Below are 12,920 nucleotides of genomic sequence, written 5' to 3'. Positions count from 1 at the left end.
CAACTCCGACAGATACTGTGTCTGGGTCAGATTGAGCTCTGCCACAGCAAGTAACTTGGTTTCTGTTGGAAAGGAAAGAATCAAACCAGTTCTGTGCTGTATCATCCAGACCAAAGCGAAACAGTTTACGTAGCAGGATGGAGTGATTCACGGTGTCGAACGCCTTTGTCAGATCTAAAAAGACGGTCCCTGTAACAGTGACGTTGTCCATGCCGAGGAGTAACTGATCAATAAACTGTGCAGAAGCTGTGACAGTCGAGGATTTCAGTCGAAAACCAAACTGTTTTGACGAGATTAGGTTATTCTCTGTTAGGTAGCCATAGAATTGAGTGTGAACAGCATTTTCTAAGATCTTACTTAACGTTGGCAGTACTGAGATCGGCCTGTAGTTGGACGCGTCCTGTTTGTCACCTTTCTTAAAAAGGGGTATGACCCTCGCGTTTTTCCAAACAGAAGGAAAAGTTCCTGTTTGTAGCGATAGATTGAATAGTGACGTCAACGAAGGCGCAATAATATGTCCAGAGTCCTTAAGCAGGCGGGCACTGATTTTATCTAACCCAGTAGCTTTATTGGGTTTTAAACGCTTGATAGCTTCCCTGACAAAACTTTCAAATTCCTCTCACTCTGATCTGATGTTTGGAGTTCCCCAGGGATCTGTTCTGGGTCCGACTTTGTATTTATTGTATACGTATCCTCTTATAAGAAGACATGACATGAACTTCTATTTCTATGCGGATGACTGTCAGATTTATTTTTTCGCTTGACTCGGTTTCATCAGTTATCACTGCGAGAATCGAAGCCTGCCCAACAAGATATTGGAACTTGGATGTCATTGAACAAACTTAAACTCAACGTTGATAAGACTGAGCTTTTGGTCATCGGATCGGGCAATCTGTCTGCTTCTCAGCTTCCTTCTTTTACAGCGATTGATGGATCTGTTATACAGCCTTCGCACTCTGCCAGGAACACAGATGTAATCTTTGACAATAAGTTAAATATGGAACGTCAAGTCCAGTCTGCTATTTGTAAATCTGCATTTTTTCACACCCGGAATATTTCTCGGATTAGGAAGTTTTTGTCAGTTAGTAGTACTAAGCGGCGTTAGTACACGCCTTCGTTACATGCAGATTAGACAACTGTAATTCTCTGTTATATGATCTTTCGAAACATTTAGTTCATAGATTGCAATTAGCCCAGAATTGTGCGGCACGGCTAATCTTGTGTGGTCGCAAGCATGATCACGTTACTCCTTTACTGAAGGAACTGCACTGGCTCCCCGTGGAGCAGAGGATTATTTTTAAAATCTTATTTTTTACTTTTAAAGCTTTAAATAATTTATGCCCTAGGTATATCAGCGACTCGTTAGAAACTTATATAAGCCTACTAGGTCTTTACGATCATCGAGTAGGAACCTGTTAGTGATTCCTCGCTCCGAGTTGAAATCTTATGGCGATCGCGCCTTTTCTGTCTCTGCACCTAAGCTGTGGAATGACATTCCCGAAACCATAAAATGTAGTGTAGACCTTGACGCTCTTCAGCGCAATCTTAAAACTTATCTTTTTAAGCGTTATTTTAAGGAATGATTATGTTTGATTATTATTTTTACTTTTTACCTTGATTGTGAAGCGCCTTAGAGCTTTTGGATAGGGCGCTGTATGAATTTTCATTTATTTATATATTTATTTATTGATAGGTAATAATCTGAATCTTGAGAATTGAATTAGATTTAAGAATCTCGAATTAACCCTTTACATATGCACCCCAACATCAGTATGCATATTAATCCTTTACATATGCACCCCAACATCAGTATGCATATTAACCTTTTACATATGCACCCCAACATCAGTATGCATATTCTCCTGATTGTTCTCTATTCATTTCCAAGAGTGTTTACAACGAGAAGTTGTTGCACAATCAAGAGCTTCTCTAGTTGGTGATCATTTCCTGTAATCTAACCTTAGTACGTGATTCTCCGTGCTGCTTATCCAACCTTAGTGCGTGATTCTCCGTGATGCTTATCTAACCTTACTGCGTGATTCTCCGTGATGCTCATCTAACCTTAGTGCGTGATTCTTTGTGATGCTTATCTAATCTTAGTGCGTGATTCTCCGTGATGCTTATTTAACCTTAGTTCATGATTCTCCGTGATGCTTATCACTATTAGGAGTCACCCTTTCACTCCCGAGATCACTCTGCTGTCTCTCGTAGAATTCTTATGATGTTACGTCGGAGAATTCGTCACCTGATCAACTAATAATCTCCTTGTTGCTACTTTTCTTTATTCCCATCACTAGTTCTCTTGATATTGTTTTGGCATTGTAAGGAGAAATTCTGATTTGGTCACTTATGGGAGTCAAAGGGGTAAATTAGTGAAGAGAAGATTTGAACCTTAATCGCTATATGTACAACAACAAAAAAATACTTTTGGAGGGACGTGGAAAGATATTGGCGTATACGCGTAGAGGTGAGTCACTGGTGCCCTATGTTCTCCCGTCTTCTTCCCTCTACCCCTTCCATTTTCCTTTCCACCTCTTTCCCGTCCACCCGCAGCAAGTCTGAATTCGTTACGCGACTTGAAGGTCGTGGCTGAGTTAGAAATTTTACAATTAGATGGTTTTAGGGTGTAGGTGGAGTCGAATTTGGTCTTGCGATAAATTGGCTCTTATTGTCGTCCTCTATAGTGTTAATGGTTAGGTTTCAACAAATAATTACGTACTTTGTAATCTAATTGTGAGCATTACGAAACAAAGTGTTTTTTTGTTCACAAAAACATCTCGCCCAGAGGTTATTAAGTAACTGAATCCGAACCTTTTTTGTCTTACGAGGGATCAAGCGGGCGATCCCGCGCAAGCAATCCCGAGTAGGCAATCCCGAGCAGGCAAGTTGATCCTACTTTTCACGCTCGGTAAGCCAATTAGAACAAGAGATTTTTTGTTCTCGCTCGATTGCTGGGCCAGTCATATAAAAATACAAGTTACAAGTTAATGAGGTTGTGCACATTTAAAATCAGCGACGTTAGTTTATTTCATCTTGTAAGTCCTTGATTCTATGAGTTACTTCGGTAATGTAGCCTTCTCTCTACGAGCTGACAGGCTCATAATCAGCTGCTTTCTCGGTATCTGGGGCGTACACATAAGAATCGTCGAGGTAACCTCGCCTTCCCCTTCGTGGTCCCTCTGGGGGACCACGGAAATCTCTCTTGTTCTCTCGGTAGTCACGTGCCATGTAATTGTCGTACCCAGGCTGTGGATGGTCAACTGGAAGTGACACAGCAGCATAGGTAGTCAACAGCAGAACCAAAGTAACAACAAAGGCCTGGGACATCTGAAATGATTATTCGATCAGTTGACCGATTCGACTTATGTTATGTTTTGAACAGCTTATAGGTGAAGTCATTTAAAATCAATGATGGAATCGTTAAACTGGTTTTGGTTATGAAATCACGAAACTTTTAGAGAGATCATGAAACATTCTCAGTTGAGACCATAGTTTGTTCGACCAGGTATCTGGACTCGTCAGATGAAGCTGAAAATGGTGCACAGGAGGGCTCATCTTAGTATTCTCAGTCCATCGAACACTGCGAGCGTCTGCTCGGTGATTAAATTTCTTTTATTTTTGATTGCTATGCCTCACTTCTAATCATAATAAAGCTGGCAGAAATGCTAGTGGTCCAGGCACATCTTAATCAAAAGAACAGTTTGGTTTTCTTATAAACGTATATCTAAAATTCTGAAATTTTTACGAATTTCTTAGGAAAAACAAGTTTGGTATATATTTTCTTTTGATGAAACAGTTTAGTTTTCCTAATAAACGTATATCTGAGATTCCGGAATTCTTACGAATTTCTTAGGAAAAACGAGTTTGGTATATGTTTTCTTTTGATGTAAAAGGAGGAGCTCAGTCCGTATTTTAAATCACAGAAGAGAGGAAAGTTTCGCAATTGTTTGCAGAATAAAAGAAATTAATTCCATGGCTTTTGCAATTGTCCGGGGAAGAAACTAAGGGATAGCTCGTTTCCAATCGTTTCAATCAGAATAAATCTGTCTGTTTATCTGTCTTACCTTAATAAGTAGAATTCCTCCTTTTTCTTTGAAGCAACCCTCTTTCCACGCCAAACACAGGATTTTGGACAAGCCTTCATTTCTGTGATCGACTTTTAAGGTGATAAACTGAATCTGATTAGATTTACGGAAACCAATCAACCTTCCACCGCCTGCAGCAAGCAATGATCCTAAAGGTTGGGTGCGGATACAACGGAAGGAAGTGCAGACATCAAACTTATTTCCCTTTCTAAGCAAGGAATCAATCCATGAAATTTATAGATGTAGCAAATCGTCCTTCATTTGCTTTATAGATGTTGCCTATTCAAAACAACCATTGGTAAATTTGTGTCAATGAGAATTTTATAATTTTTGAGTCGCAAAAAAGAAACATATTTTTGTTTTCGGGCATTTCTACCGCTCCAGTTAAAGACTTTAAAGAGCAATTCGAAGGAGCAATTAAGACCACACGCGATCATGAATTAACAGATTTGATGGGCGGACTGTTACACTGAAGAAGGTGAAGATGATAGATATATTGAAACATCCGGAATTAGAAATATCTTTGGGTTTCCATGGGTGTTAAACATCATAATTTAAAATCACTTTTATCACTGATTTCTCTGTGTGCTATTTCAAGAGTGGAAGTCGAAAATAGTTCTGTTGAGAACAAAACAGGTTGTGACAAGGTTGATTGAAGATTCCCACATTCATGAATAGTTTTTTACTTTTCTGAGGTAAAAAGTAATTTTCTCGAACAAAAGGGAATGATATTGCTCACCATCTGGATGAGAAGTCATCATCGAGGTCGAAATTCACAGCGTGAAACATGGTTGAAATCAATTTCACAAGTAAAGCGATGAAATTAATCTTTGAACAAGCGGAAGTTATTCAATGATGCAAGAAACTCAAATCTTAGAATTTCTTTTACAAGGTTTTAAAAAGATGATTATTTATTTTTTTTGACATGAAGAAAAAGCTTCGTTCTTTCCTAACCAGCGAGCTTAAAATTCATCACTCTTTCCTATGCTACAATCTTTATTGACTATTGACAGGAACAAAAACAGACATCGCACATCTTCCACAGCGATGTGTCAGGTGATAAAATACCGGTAATGAAATTTAATAATCAAATTAGTCTTTACCCGACATTCAGCCTTGCAACATTGTTCATATCAATCTTTCTTCAGCCCAAAGTAAATGCCATATGTGCAACAACTCGTCTCAAGAAGGCATTAATTTTCTGCCTCAAATTAAACCAACTTTTCGAAAAGGAAGCTATAACGAATTCAAATTAGAGTATTATTGTTGTCTAAGTGAGAAATCTTGACTACGTACTAAAATGAAATGGAAATTTAAGAAAAATTAAATTGTGCGTTTGTTTCTAAATTTCTTGCGTTTGTAATATTCCGACGGGAATAAAGGAATCTAGGTCGAATACTTCACGTCGAGGCTCACATGTGGAGTTTCCATGATTTTAAGAGTTTCGTCCTGGCTGATACTGTGTTCAAAAAGGTCCTACCTTGAGTGTTTTTCGTTTTGGTTTTGCGATTTGACGTTGGGAAATATCCTGGTTCAAGACCTAGACCGACACCTAGTACAAGACTTAGACCGAGAGCTAGTCCAAGACCTAGACTTAGACCTGGAACTAGTTCTAGACGTAGATCTAGAACTAGAATTAGAACTAATAAAAGGCGTACCAAGAACTAAGACGAGACCTAGACCTAGAACTACCAAGTGACAGGACCGAGAACTAGACCTGATACAAGACCTAGACCTACACCTCGTACAAGACTTAGACCGAGAGCTAGAACTGGTCCACGATTTAGACCTAGACCTAGAACTAGTATAAGACTTGGACCTAGACCTAGTGCAAGACCTAGACCTAGAACCAGTGCAAGACCTAGACCTGGACCTAGAACTAGAACAAGAGCTAGTACAAGACCTAGACCCAGACCTTCTACAAAACCTAGTCAAGAGGAAAGTTTACGGAGGTGACCACGAATCGTGCGAAAATACATACTCGGCACGTAAATGGAAAATCAATCCCAACTTGAAATACCCAGTATTACTCGGTCATGTTCAGTCGTTGCAGTGTGATTCATATAAAGGAATGGGAAAAACCAGATTCAGAATTTGATTCTTTGAAATTTACAATCCCAGAGGAAAAATGAATGAGGTGCAAATTGGGACTTTGGGCGGAGGAGCTCTCTTTTCGTTTTTGTAATGGAATTCCTTTTTAATTACCACCTACCAGCTCGGAAGAAAGGCACAGCCAAAGGATCGTGATCATTATCGTGCTTAAATTTTATTTATCATAAGTGCACAATTAGCAAAATTTTTTTTGACTAGTTCCCACAGGAAAATATAAAGCAAAGATAAAAACACACAATTTATGAGCCGGCTTTAGCCAGATAGGGTTAGATTAGCAAATTGAAAGCGTCTCTCTAACGCGGGTTTAGGTTCCTCCTAACTTATTTTTTACCAGCTATAAGTGATTAAAACTCGTAGTAAGCGATTCTAGTTAACTGAAGTATTTGGAGAAGATTCTCAGGTTGGCCAGAGGTCAGTTGACTTCAGATCTGTGGATAAGAGAATATTGTTAGTTGAGACAACGAGTATACTCTATAAACCATATAATTTTATCTCTACCTTTTTAATAATATATAAGAATACGACACTGACCGCATTTTCGGCTTCTTTAGACCTTCTAACATGGTAAAATATTCATAAAGAATCTTTGTCACGAACCGATCTCGTCTCAAACAGTATCCGGGTTTGAAGGCCAAGGCTTCACAGCTTACCCCTCTAAGATTCCCTTTGATGCCCCACCCTCCCTCCCCCCCCCCCACCCTAGCACCTTCCTTACCTATTGGAATTTATTTGCACCGCCTTCCGCCTGCCGTTTCCCATTCTGACAGAACCAGGAGAGACAGCTTTGTTGGTTTTGAGGTTTCGCAGGAACTGAACGAGAGAAGCGGAATTTTCCTTTCAGAGCAGAATCTTCAACAGTGCTTCTCTTTCCAGTTCGACAGTCTCTTGTGAGGCACGGGACGTCTTCAGGTCCTGGTTTGGGTCTATCCTGTTGTGGGACACCGCTGACCTCCCGTCGTTTTCGTCTACATTCCCAACTAATGCAAGGCTCTTCTTCTGCACCATATACACTGGATTTCTTATCTGTGGATCCGCCACCTCTGAGGAAGTTTAGAAAGGTATTTTTTTGCAGTAACATTTCCCTCTTGCATTGCCACGAGATACACGGTCTGCGTTCACTAAGGTCCTTGGGTGTAAGGGCACGCATTTCAGCCCGATCCCATGGCTCTTCGTTTTCTTTTCCTAACAATTCACCAGTGGTAGTCATCAAAATTAAAGAGACGTTAAGAAGAACAAGCGACCAGAATCCCATGTTTCTCTCCCTAAAGAGGAAAGGAGAAATAAACTACTTTTTAAGATCGTGGTCTTAAGTGGCAAATAATTTACAGCGCACTAGCTTTGTTAAGCCTCGAAAGTTTTCCTGGTGAATAGCGACACTAGTTATAGCTACTACTGTTTTAACTTCCCCGACTTAAGGCGCTACTTCTTCCTGTAAATTTCCTTCCAATTTTCCAGCACATCGGAAATAGAGGAGTGTTCAGAGACCTGAATTCTTGTAAGTGCGACGGTGATTTGACGGGGAAAGTGGAGAGCTTAGTCAATTTTAACCTTCTAATTTGGATATATCAACAAAGTTGAAATGGTAAATTGGCCACCGTAATGATTACAAAAGCTGACGTTTCGAGCGTTAGCCCTTCGTCGGAGCGAATAGAGGAATTGTGGGTTGTGTGTGCTTTTAAAGGCAGAAAATGGAGCTACGTTATTGGTGGGTGCATGGCAACGAGAAAAACATGAATAAATTAGTGGAATGAAAAGCGTTATTGATCCCTGTGGGATTTAGACTGCCGGTTTGAAAGATGAGCTTTTGTTCAAGATTTTTACGGCTTTCCGTGCCACCTAAGTGCAAGGAAAGACCGCAGATTGCCATATGTTGCTTAGAATGATTGGGTAAATTAAAAATGTCTAGCGACTGGTTTCGATGTGTCCTTGTCATTCCTTTCCACGTCTCGAAGGTGTTCTCGGAATCGGTCACCTAGTCTTCTGCCTCTTTCGCCGATGTATATCTTTTTGCAATAAGTGCAAGTTATGCAATAGATTACATTAGCGGAGGTGCACGTGAAGTGATCGGTGATCTTAATGGATCGTTTAGGTCCCGATATTTTATCAGTGTTGTGAATGAAAGGACACGTTTTGCATCGTGCACGAGCGCATTTAAAAGTGCCTGGTTGCTCATTAGTCTGAAAAGAACTTCTGACCAAAAAATTGCCTAAGTTTTTGTCGCGTTTGAATGAAATGAGCGGAGGCTGCGAAAAGATAGTGCCTGTCTCTGGATCGTTTTGAAGTAATTTGAAGTTTTTAAGAATGATGGATTTAACTGAGTGGTTGTGAGGGTGAAACGTGAGAGTGAATGGAATGCGGTCGGAATCTTCCTTATGCGACGTTTGTAGTGCTGACGCGACGTTTGTAGTGCTTATGCGACGTTTGTAGTCGCATAAGGAAGATTCCGACCGCATTCCATTCACTCTCACGTTTCACCCTCACAACCACTCAGTTAAATCCATCATTCTTAAAAACTTCAAATTACTTCAAAACGATCCAGAGACAGGCACTATCTTTTCGCAGCCTCCGCTCATTTCATTCAAACGCGACAAAAACTTAGGCAATTTTTTGGTCAGAAGTTCTTTTCAGACTAATGAGCAACCAGGCACTTTTAAATGCGCTCGTGCACGATGCAAAACGTGTCCTTTCATTCACAACACTGATAAAATATCGGGACCTAAACGATCCATTAAGATCACCGATCACTTCACGTGCACCTCCGCTAATGTAATCTATTGCATAACTTGCACTTATTGCAAAAAGATATACATCGGCGAAAGAGGCAGAAGACTAGGTGACCGATTCCGAGAACACCTTCGAGACGTGGAAAGGAATGACAAGGACACATCGAAACCAGTCGCTAGACATTTTTAATTTACCCAATCATTCTAAGCAACATATGGCAATCTGCGGTCTTTCCTTGCACTTAGGTGGCACGGAAAGCCGTAAAAATCTTGAACAAAAGCTCATCTTTCAAACCGGCAGTCTAAATCCCACAGGGATCAATAACGCTTTTCATTCCACTAATTTATTCATGTTTTTCTCGTTGCCATGCACCCACCAATAACGTAGCTCCATTTTCTGCCTTTAAAAGCACACACAACCCACAATTCCTCTATTCGCTCCGACGAAGGGCTAACGCTCGAAACGTCAGCTTTTGTAATCATTACGGTGGCCAATTTACCATTTCAACTTTGTTGATATATCCAAATTATTTCGTTACTCCCACCGACGCAGCTCCAAACAGTTTCTTTCGAAACTATCAGCCTTTATCAATTTTAACCTTCATTGAGTTAACACTGAATTAATGGCTTCTACTACTCATTTGCAAATGTTACATAGATGAAAGCAGATGATAGTTTAAAACCAGAAACCAGTTTGAGTTTTCAAACCAGAGTACATAAGTGAATGCTCATATAAGAAATTGATGAATGGCCGGTGAAGCCACCTGCAAGTTGAAGTAACGTTCATTATGCGTCATTTCATTTCACCAAGGAACATGTGTAGGATGCTCAGCATCTCATAGGTCAAGGTCAAAAGCCGAATTTTTCATGAGCTCAACCTTGATACCTTGTGTCAAGCACTTGAAAAGTTAGGTGGTTTGACCTGCCTGTACTTCTCGCTTGGCTCGGCCGGGAAATTTCGACTTAAAAACAGTTTTTGTTTAGACGCCAACGAAATCATGAACCTAACCTAAGGCATAAATGATGATAGCGTTTTTTTCCTAAAACTTCCAAAGCCCTGGAAATATTAAGGAACGCTCAAGGCAAATGTGTTAAAGAAGTAAACCTGTCTTAACTGGAATACGCAGTAAATCAGTTGTTAAAGGGGTATCAAAAAAAAAACTACCGGACATTACATCTTACATTTTTACACAAACTGCTATCAAGAGATATTTCTCTCTGTATTCTAAGTAAAATCGAGAAAAAAAAACATGTTTTTACGTTTGCAAGATAACGTGATACTTATAACTGAGGATAAGGCTAGCCTCGGTTCTCGAGATTCAAAAAGTGTGAAAGTTACGATCCCAGAATGCATTTGATCCGAAGTCGGAAAATTTAACATACAAACTGCATGAAGTTTTCCTCTGCGGTTAAAACAGATTTTGGCTGGGCTTTTCGAGTATCCAGGAAATTAGCCTACATTCCTTAATTTGTTTGATTCAAAGGGCTACTGCTGAGAAATTTAATTGTCTTAAGGGTGTAATCCTTCGTGCGCCTCTACGGTCAACTGTATCAACAGAAGTCAACGTCGCGCATAGCCGAGCCTTGTTCAAACTTGTCCTAAGACTAGGGCTGATTAGAACTTCAAAAGCGGCCACTATTACTTTTTCTCTTGAGTCGATTGCTTAGAGGGACCATGAAATTATAGTTTGATTCACATGAAACTTTTCCTTTCCAAACGGATAAATAAATGATAGAACAAATCATGACTTGTTGAAATTTAGGCATCTTTTACTAACCCAGTGGCAGATTTCTTAAACGTCTTCTTCAATGTCAGTGAGACGTGTAAACATGGTAGCAGAGGGAGCCCTCTAAACTCCCGTGGAGTTTCAATAACCTGGCAACCTTTCCAACAGTGAAGTACTTTGTATTTGTTCCCTTGAACTAACAGGCTCGCGTTATCGATTCAAGGCAAAAGAAACGATTGTTACACCAAGAACTTGAAATGCGTGATTCATGTTGTAAGTCGAACGGAGAAAGGCCCGCAGTTAATAAACGAAAACAATTTTCCAAATAGGTTGAAAATTTTCCGTTTTGCAAGGACTTAACTACTTATCACCTGCCGTTGATAACAACAATCTTATAAAGGATTTTCGATCCTTGTTGAGCTCAAAAGGTTTGATAAGAAGCACTTTAAGATAAAATCGAATATGAACGATTTTAAACGTCAATTGGTAAATTAATTAGAAGAGAGGAATGACTCGCCCACAAATCTCTAACGAAGATTAAGTTATTACACTCAAACATCAGACACAAATTCATCTTAAATGCAAGTTCAAGTCACTGTATATGACTTGTAAAGCTTAATAAAACGCACGTAAACAAGTTAAACCTTCATACATACGTTAATTTGAGATCCAAGGAGAAGCCTTTAGACGCCTTGTGTGAAACAAAGTAATAAAAAGTGCTGTAAACTAGCCGGTTTTAAGCCAACCTTTCCGCATAGATTACAGAAGCGGAAATGAGTATCGCTTTTTCACTGAAGAACCTTTCATCAGGAGATTGGTTTTGTAGACCACACAAAATAGAAAATAGTCGCCTTTTTACCTGGTAGACTTCCTTCAATAAAATCAATTGACTCACCGATGTGCTTTCATTGGTTCATAAAATTTAATTACGTGCTCAATACGGGGTGCTAGTGGAATATCATGGTGCTTAATGGAATATCATTAAAGGTGATCCCTCCAAAATATGTTATCGGTCATAATTATGAGTTATCTTGTAATGGTGCCGCGCACTTAACATAAGCAACAAAACGTGAGTTAGTTCCTGAGTACCCTGAGGCTAAACTGAAAGATACGACAGCAGCAATCAGGAAATGAAACGATATGGTTATTGTTTACCATAACGACGCACGCAGTTCAATTATTAGAGCTCTTTTTTGACATCACTGCCGTTGGATTTTACAAAATCTCCCTAAATTCATAGATTACAGCTGACTGATGTGTTACGTTTTTTTTTTTAACAGAGAGGTTAATCAAGCTAACGCCAAACGGCTAAAAGTGTTCTTCTTTCAGATGGGTTTGCGTTTCGTAGAAAATATTTGCATTCGCGGTTTTGAACACGGAATTTGTTGCTATTTCTTGAAGGGTAATTTTGAGAATCACAGGATGAACAAATAAAATCAGAGGTCATTTTAGCCCTGACGTCAGCCCTCTTGCTGAAATTCACTACTATTCCATGAGACCACAAGGGTTCGTGCTTCTAAAAACATCACATTGTCTGTTTTCAATCTCTCTTTCAACAATTGCATCTTTCATTCAATCTTATTACAGGCATATGTTCGAAAAACCTTTATTAAACTCGCGTTCAGACTCATACTTTGTGGTTTCATCGGGGCAAATTTTGATCTAGAGTTTTTTTATTAAAGAAAAGAAAAAAGACAGTAGAAAATCTCTCGGGACATGATTGTCGCTGACAGCTTCCCTGCTCTAAAGAGGAAACTACAACATTTAGAACCGGATGAAAGAAAATAATGATAAAAAACACGTTGTATTTCACAATCATGATTATCTTGATTATAAGGTCAGACTTATAAGTTTCTTTAGACAGGTATTCACTGACTGTATCAAAATACACTTTTTTTATCTTCCTCAGTAAATATTGAGAAATTAGAATCCCTGATAAGGTGGCATTATCGGCAATGATGAAAATTATTTTACGCCCTTTCACACGATATATAAATCGATATTTTCTCTTCCAGTCTGACAATTCTCTCTTTCAAAGAGATGTGCAACATATTTTCTTAAAATAAAGTGAATCAGTTACTTTAAATAATTTGACAAACACGCCTGCATCTCGAGATCTCGGCGTCTAAAACATTATTCATATATTCATGTGTTAGTAGTGTTTTTGCTCCCTGCGGAATGATGCTAACACCATAATTATTTCATGGCTTCCAACGGCAACGTTTTCTTTGCTCAATTAAGATTATTTTCGGCTCAAACCACAGAATGAAAAA

At 39.3% G+C, this 12,920-nt stretch overlaps 1 long non-coding RNA gene across 1 annotated transcript; it reads right to left on the bottom strand.

Annotated features, from left to right (window-relative positions):
* Positions 1-3,002: 3,002 nt before the first annotated feature.
* Positions 3,003-4,217, bottom strand: LOC111344165 (uncharacterized). The gene is made up of 2 exons (XR_002696131.2): positions 4,065-4,217; positions 3,003-3,327 (listed from the first exon to the last, which is right to left on the bottom strand). It is a non-coding gene; the product is annotated as an uncharacterized LOC111344165 (long non-coding RNA).
* Between the last annotated feature and the right edge of the window lie 8,703 nt (positions 4,218-12,920).

The sequence above is a fragment of the Stylophora pistillata genome, chromosome 9 (genome assembly GCF_964205215.1).
Source record: "Stylophora pistillata chromosome 9, jaStyPist1.2, whole genome shotgun sequence".
Taxonomy (NCBI): domain Eukaryota; kingdom Metazoa; phylum Cnidaria; class Anthozoa; order Scleractinia; family Pocilloporidae; genus Stylophora; species Stylophora pistillata.
This window is presented reverse-complemented; position numbering and strand designations above follow the sequence as displayed.